This window comes from Accipiter gentilis, chromosome Z (genome assembly GCF_929443795.1).
Source record: "Accipiter gentilis chromosome Z, bAccGen1.1, whole genome shotgun sequence".
Taxonomy (NCBI): domain Eukaryota; kingdom Metazoa; phylum Chordata; class Aves; order Accipitriformes; family Accipitridae; genus Astur; species Astur gentilis.
The window spans coordinates 13273361-13281952 of record NC_064919.1 but is presented as its reverse complement, the minus strand read 5'-3'; positions in this window follow the sequence as shown (position 1 = coordinate 13281952).

Genomic DNA, 8592 nt, shown 5'->3' with positions numbered 1-8592 from the left:
CACAAATAGGACAAGGCAAGGGAGAGAGTTGCAGACAGATCCCAACACTTTGCATCTATAGATGATCTCTTCACCCTGGGGTGGTGGTGCTCCCGAAAGACTTTGCTAGAAGTTTCTTCTCTTTGCAACATCCTCATTCACTCATGTTGTCTAACTTTATAGTGTCATTCATAATTTCATCTACATTCTCACAGTTAATTTTTCCTGAACAGATTTACTTCCATTTTTCCCAGAGGTTTAAAACAAACCACTGTCTCCCATTCACAAGCAGACTGATGTACCCACAAGCCGGTATAGTCATATAATGATAATCATAACTTAGAAGAAATCTGGCAGTCACTGGCAAGCCTGTGATAGCCGTCTCCCGAATGTCACCCCAGTAGGAAAGGATAGGTACTTGCTTCAATGACCCATGTGCGACTGCCACACCTCTTACGTAGGTCCAGAAGAAACAAATGTACACTGCACTGCAGAATTTTAAAATGGCACTGTGTGATTTATTTTTTTTTTTTTAATTCTTTCCCCATGGTCTTAAAATCCTCACTGTATTTGCAAGAGTGCTTCAAACTTACAATTTCACAGACTATTTCATTTCCTGTATTGTCACCCAAAACAGTGGTTTTACAGGTGAAACTGTTCAGCAGTCACAAAAACAGAAAATAAGTGGTGTCACCTATGTGTGTTTGCAAGGAAATATTTTTCTGGCAGCAACTGCATTTCCAGTTTGCTGTCACTGTATGAGTGCCACCAGCTTCGTTTCCAGTAGAGGGCAGAAATCAACACGAAGTTCACCAAGCGCAAATTTGATGTACTTGGGATTTGCCAGAGCTGCTCAACAGAGATGGACCCAGACCAAGATTTTGCATCCAAAGGAGATTTAAAGAGAGTTCAGTACTGTATATGCAGCTAAATTCAGAGTTCGCTGCAGTAGCAATGCTTTAATGGAAAATTCTGCATCCAAACACTACCACTCTTTGGGGTTATTGCAGTCTCAGTTTGAACTTGACCCCGTCATTCAAGCCCCTCTCAGCTGTACAGTTTCTTGTTTTCAGAGATGTGAAAAGCCATTATTTTTTAAAAGCACATTTCTCATTATGCTTAACATACTTCTAATTTATTAGACTTAATGCCATTATGTGGTCTTCATAGCATACTGTTCAATGCCAGCTTTGAGAGCTACGGTACTGGTAGTATGGCAAGACTCAGGAAATGAAGATGGAATTATATTTTGGAAAATAACATCTGCGCAAAGCAAGTGATACGGGGGCACAAGCATTTTTCATGCAAACAACACCTCGCAGAACATGAAGTTAGAAAACACAGGAGAAACTCCAGTCTGGGAATAAGCTGTATTTTGAAACCTCTCTTTTTCCTTTCCTTTCCCCATGGGATCTTTTTCCCATGTATCTTTGCTACCATCTCCTGCCTACTGGTGGTGACCTCCACCACTGGTGGTGGTCTTGCACCAGAAGGATAAAAAAAACACTGAAGATGCTATTCCTACCTCCCAGGACTAGGTGATGCCTCAGAGAGGCCCAAGATCCTCATAAAGTAGCTAATTCTGTCACCCTGTTCTCTGAAGAACATTTCTGTTATAGTGTGGTTGAAAAATACGTGCAAAGGGGAACATGTAACTTGTAAATACTACCTCAAGAAGCATGATTCCATAAGTCATTTATATTCCTAAACATTATCATAATTTTCTAAAAGTTTGTTTGTTGTTCTTAATATTGTGTATAATCTAGAGTTCCTGTGGCCCTTGGTTTTACCTTCCCTGTGACCTCAGCCTTGCAGGCTTTCTTTCAGAAGAGCACTTTCTTGTTTAGGCTTGGCAAAACATGGGATGAAAGACTAACCAATGCATTTTCTTTGCAACTTAAATTTGGTGAAAGTCTTAACTGCATCCATTTAGCTGTGTTAATGGTGGCTAATGAGAAAATCATTAGCTGAATACTTTTAGCAGCTGAGGCAAGAAAATGCCTTCAGCCAGGAAGAAGACAAAACCCCTAAAATGTAGATTAGTGGAAAGGAAAATTTTTCTGTTCCAGAATACACACTGGATTCCTTGGGGAAAATGAGGAGGAAGCGTCACACCCGCCAATAAAAATTCTTATTTCTTTATATTTATAATAGCTTTTTGTTACTTGCACACACACAACTACTTACTGAGTATCAATAGCAGACATTACCCTCACATATAAAAAGGGGAACCGTGGTTCAACAAGACACGTCAGAAGGAAGACTGGGCCAGAGATTGTCCTTCAGTTGTGTTTCTACAGGCAAAAGCTTATTACTGACAAGCTTGATTGGCAGTGTGGTGCAGGCTGAGGACTGCCTCTTCTGAAATATTTTGCAGACCTGTGGCACTGGGGACAGCTGCCTTTTGGAGAGGGCCATGCATGGAGGGGCAGGGAAGGCACAACTCCCTCACACCACACACCCTCCATCCTTACCCACAGCTTATAGCTCTCAGCGACTGCAGCCTGCAGCTTTACCAGCCAAACTGCTTCCCTTCCCACCAGGTCAAGCAGTCAGGAGTGAGTGGGGAGGAACACTTTGCCCACATTGTCTAACCTTTTTTATTCTACTGGTCCACACGGTTGAGAGCAATGGTTCAAGGTTGCAGCTGCAAGTGTGCCTACCCTGAGAGGAGAGACCGCAGAAGCAAAACTGATACAGGAACCAATAACTAACGGGACCTGAACCCTTGAGGGCTCAGAGGCACAAAGCTGCCTTGTGTGGTGCAAAGTCTCACGCTGCAGCACAGCTCTGTGTGTGGGAACGCCACAGTAGCCTTGCAATAACCATAAGCAATTGCTTGGTCATACCTCATTTTGCAAATGAAAGCCATTTTTGTTCTCTGGTGTTAGTAATCAAATGAGATGCCAGGTAATTTACCAAATGATGATAGCACACTTGGAAAATTGAAATAGCTTATAGAGTCTGAAAAAAATGTACAACATTCACGGGATGTGCCTAAAGGAGAGAGTTGCATGACATTATGTATCTCTATCTACTGGACTTAAAGCCTTACTTCCTTCCTCTTGTGGAAGGTTATATACGCTTAATATCTTATGCATACTTACTTCTGTGGTTCACATCGTGTGCCGAACTTGTCTGTCCACAATTCGTACTTGAGTTCTGCTGCCTTCTCTCCTTGCTTCTCTGTCCTTGCTGATGTATTTCATTCATCCTCTGGGCTTTCTCCTGAACACGGGTCTGAGTCCATGGCAGCCTGCACTCAAGCAGGGAGTCCACCGGGGTTTGCTCCTATGCCCATGGGCTGTGTACCTGGCTCTAGGAGTCTGCCAGCACAGGTTATTTACAGGAGAGCAGCCTGTTGTTTCAGGCTTGCAGGAGCAAGAGAGAGTGCTTGCTTTTGTTGTGACTGCCCACCTCCTAGGACAACTGGTACTGCAGTAATGACAATTGTAAGGGTGAGCTTCTTACAGCGCTGGAGTGACCCTAAGTAGGGACAGGCTTGATGACAGCAGCCTCAAGATGTCTGAAATACCACTCTAATGGGATTCAGGAATGCCTTTATCCTCATTTACTGGCTACAACTGGAAAGACATATGATTTTAATTTGAGCTAGCTCTCCATGATTTCAGAGAGATATTTACAAGAGTATAAACTGACAGAACTGTTCTGCAGAACAACAGCTCATTGAAGTACCCACAGCACAAAAAAACCCAAATGGCACAATGTAGGACCTACCAAATAACACCTGATGGAATAGGCAAAAACAACCACAGAATGGTTTCGTGCTTAATACATGTGCTTTTGTGTATTTTTTTCTGGCTAAGTGGATTTGTCCCTCTCCAGCAAACAGCCAGTGCAAGATAACTGCTGGCCTAGGCATCTCCAAATCTCTATTTAAAAAAAACACATCAACTGCTTTTCCTCTGATCATTTTGTTGTATCCTATAACAGATTTTTAAAATTTATTTATTTATTTATTTATTTATTCATTTATTTATTATTAGCTTTCCTTTTCTTTTTCTGTTTTAACAGGTGTTTTTGTAGGGTTGCCATGGGATTTGAGCAGCATTTGTTATATTGAAGGAGACAGATTAAATAATATTCACGTTTCATGTGGCCAAAGAAATGATAGGATATATGGAAGAAAGTGGCCCTACTACTGCAAAACTAAAGGTGCTGAGTACAGTAATGACAAGAAGAGAAGTAGAAAGTAAATTAGTAGGATTAAGAGGAGGAACAAATTAGGCTTATTGCATTAGCAGAACAACTATGGTGATGTGTCAGGAGGCCTAGAGAAACACCCAGGGACAGTTTGGCATTGGAATATCTCAGTGTCCAGAGCAGCAAGGATACCAAATGCTTTGTGAGTTAGTCCTGTTAGACAGGAGTAAGGCATGGAAGGGGAAGAGCCTAAGCCCCATTAGACATTTTGCAGATTTTATTTAATTTTATTTTTTTAACTGGATGTGTTTTTTCTATGTAGCCAAAAGCTACAAAGCCAACAAAGACTGTTTTTAAATAACGTGTTGAAAGCACCGATCAGGTCCCTTGCTGTAAGGGTTTCCAGCCTTTCAGTCATGGCTGTTGCATCTGACTGTGTAAATATGGTATGGCTTACTTGTTAGGGGCTAAGCTCTCTTGTTTTTTAAATAAACTCTGGATGCTCCAAACCTGACACTGGAGGAACCCAGAGCTTAAGGAATAAGAGGAGGCTCAGTCTGAAAGCTCTCACTGGAGCTGGACAATAAGGGACTTTGCCTCTGTCTACTATCTTGTTGTTTGGAAAGACATTTAGCTGTCCTTAAGCATTTTATTGTGAAGAATATCTAGAAACTGTGATGGGAGAAAAAGAACATAGCAGGAGGAAACTTGGTTCATGCATCCTTTCAGTAGCCTAGTGTTTTGTAAAAAACAAGAAAGCAAACGGGGATAAGGGGTCTTGAATTGCAAAGCGCTCCTCTTCTGTTGCCAAAGCCAGCCTTGCCAGCACACAGTTCTTCCTTACCTCATGCACATACCTGAAAAGACGAGAAAAAGAAGTATCTATCAACCCTTTGACACTTTTTCAACAAAGTACAACCCCATCCCATCCCAGGTTTGGCCACTGCAGCAAAACCTGAGCTGATGCATGCTCAGTCGCTGCATGCTGTTGCAGTGATCCTGAGTCTCAATGCAGTACCTGGAGAATATGACATGTGGGTTGTACATGGACAAGGTGCTTGCGTACATTGTGGACTTCTCAGGCACAGATTTTATCCCCCAGCACTCCCCCTCTTGCCTGTGTGAGAGGGGCAGTGGTACTGCTCCGATGCATGAGGGGTTGTGAGATGAGTGACATTACAGGCATAAAAGCACTCAACCCCTGTGGAGAGAGAGTTCACTGTGCTTCAGATGGGTCAGCTGAGCTGAAAATCTTAAGGGAGATCTTGCCTCGTAGAGACTGATATAGATAAATACATGAACAGCTGCAATTTACATAGGTATGTGGAGTACCTAAAGTCTCATCCCTACCTAAAAAGCAGGGGACAAAGCAAAAAAATGCGATGTGTGACATCATTTCTTAGCTCAGAGTTGCAACTCTGCAGAAGGTTCACTGTGTGAGCATTGGTTATGCTTTTGTTTTGTTTGAATGTGGAAGTTGTGAATGTCCTGCCTTGTGCACACAGGTACATATATGTGCATTCAGTAATACACTTGTGTTCCTAGAAACACTGTGACTTGTCCAGCAGGGCTGGGGGGGTCCCAGCCCATTCCCAGTAACGCCGTTCAGCAGGGAGCACGCAAGTATAGCAGTGATAATCGAAGATTTGCTTCCTGGAAGTACTGAGTTACTTTCACTTCACATTTAGGCAAATTTGTCTTCCCAAAGTGCTACTGGAAAAGTCAACAGAGATGTCAGGGGTTGTGTTAGCTTATGCTCTTTCAAAGCATTATTTGGCGCAGCACAGCACTGAGCAAGACAGTTGCCTCCCTGAGCCCTATAGTACTGAATGTCAAACAGGAAAAGATAACTGAGGTTGACTGCATACAGTTTTCTATTTGCCATATTGGTAATGCTTCAGTCAAGATAATGCTCTATCTCAGCAGTTAAATTGCTGTGTTAATTGAACACTAACCACTGCTAAAAAACCCAAAGACAAATTCACTTAGAGCTTTCACCACTCAAAAGTGTTGATTTTAGCCATAGCAATCTGGTACCAAGTGAGACCATCAAATGAAAGCATAATCATCAGCAGCTCCAGACATATCTTGGCAGTGCTCATGATAACGGTTCACTGGGTGCAGGACCTGACTGCAGAACAGGCTCCTGCAGCAGTCAATGGGTAGATGCCAACAGAGAGCATGGGGTAAAGAGCAACAAATTTACATGGAGAAGTTGCTCCTTTAGGGTCCTTCCTCCCTGCCTGGTCACAAACCTGCAGGGCACAGTACTAGCAGCGTCCCTTCTGATGGCTGTCCCTCAAAGTCACTCAAAGGATTTCATTTGTTCAAGACAGGAGGCACCTAGATCTAGAAGATAAGAAACAATTACTTGTGCTGGCACAGATTTCCTTTGTAACACAGGAAAGTGACTCAAGTCTCAGTGCAGCAGTGTAGGATCTCATAAAAGTGTAGGAGAATAAATCCACTAGATGCTCAGGTGCTGCAGCAGTGGAAATGCAAAGAAGTACAAGTCACAACAGGAATGATCATCACCCATGAGAACAACGCCAGCAAAGTATGGCAGGTCTGGATCAAAGTAAGGGGGCAGCTGGAAAGCAAATCCCATTGTAGTTTGAGGCATAGTAGTCCCTGGAGATGTTGACAAAAAATTTAGAAAACCTGTTCCATATGTTACCTTCACAAGAGCAGTCTTTATTGATAAAGCAATATGTTTACAGCTTAGTAAAGTAGAAGCTCTACAGTGAGAATTAGACTGCAATTGGACAATGGACCTCAGGTGTACTGAGGACTGTATCCATGAGGTTTCTCGGGGAGAAAATGAGGATTATTGTTCCACAGGTTATGTAGATAGCACCCAGCAGGCTGAGTCTTGGAGACAGAAGAACAAGAATAGCTGCCCAGCTACAACTGACCACAGAACAAAATGACATTGGTGAAGATAAGCACAAAACACAAAAATTGGGGTAAACATAGATCCATCCTTCCTAGGAAAAAAAAGAGTAACAAATTAAGTACAGCCACTTGTGATAACACAAAACAATAATAGTGATTAGACAATGAAAAACCTCTTCTCATCTGGAAAAAAAGTTCTTCTGTCCTCAGGCTCACTGTATGCTGAGCTTCTCACCAACAGGTACACTGAGACCCCTGTTTCCTTTCAGCAAAAGGGAAAGATACAGCTGTAGAAGGACTAGTGATCTTTCTTAATATTTAAAACCTTCTGGGAATTTAATTACTAAGCTTATTTTCCTTCTGTATATAAAAATATATTTCCTGGTTATTTTTTCATTAAATATCAGTATTCAGTAACTGTATTCATTCTGTTGAGTTGCCCAATTATTTTTGTCAGTAAAGATCTGTCAAAATCAATTCTTTAGAAGCAAATCACAGAGTATTTTGGGGACAAGCAACATTAGGTTTCTCAGCTAAAGAGTGAGAGTGTCCTTACTTAGCGTATGGCTGGAATTAACATTAGTTCGTAGCTTGCGAACGTCAGGGCTGTAGAGCAACAATAACTGTGCCACTGCAAAGCAGATCCACATTAAGTTTATGAAAGCAGCCACTAGATTTTGCAATGAAAAAATTACAATTTTTTTTCCATACTGTATCTCTGGCTCTAGAAGAAGCATAAATTTAGGAAGAGAGTTCAGGAAGCAGCAATCAGCATGCCAGTCAGAAGACTGCACAGGATGAGCTCAGGAGGGTAACTTTTAGGTCTTACAATAACAAGATCAGGAACTACAGTAGGAACTCCATTTGAGAGTTTCAGCATTAAGTTTAAAGTTATAGCAGAAGAGAGTGTGCCAAATAAGTGTAGTGTGAAACTGCTCAATTTCAAGAAAGCAGCTGCAGAAAATGAAGCAAACTGTAAAGCAAATGAAAACATCTAAGACAGAAAAAAAAAAAAAAGAAGCCTACAAGCAGCCAGGCAGCATTTAAGAAAGACTGTGTTAGAATCCAAAGTAAATTGTGTGCCACAACTCAAAAAGAAAACAAAGCAAACCAAGCCCTTCATAGTTCACAGTCTATAGAAGTTAAGGAGCTTTCAAAAGGAAAACATAGACATTTAAAAAATTGGAAAGTTCCTTAAATGAGAAAAACAGGAAATTTTCAAAAAGGGATTGGGGCAAATTCACAGATGACAGGTCTGTCAGTGGGCTCTGTAAGGCATAGGAAGTGCTCTCGAACATCCCTGACACAAGTGGATATGCTGGGGGAGTAGTACAAGGGGAACAAGCTGCAAGGTGGGGCCAGGCTTGCATGCTTTCCTCAGTTACGCCACTCTTCAACACCTAACTGGGTTAGGTGAACCACTGGCCTAAGCTGGTAGCATATTCCTCAAATGCTTATCTTAACCCTAGTTTAGGTTTAAGTTTTCACTGTATTAAAACCTACTGAATGTAACTGAAAAACCAATGGCAAATAAGTAGAGATATTTTTCCATGG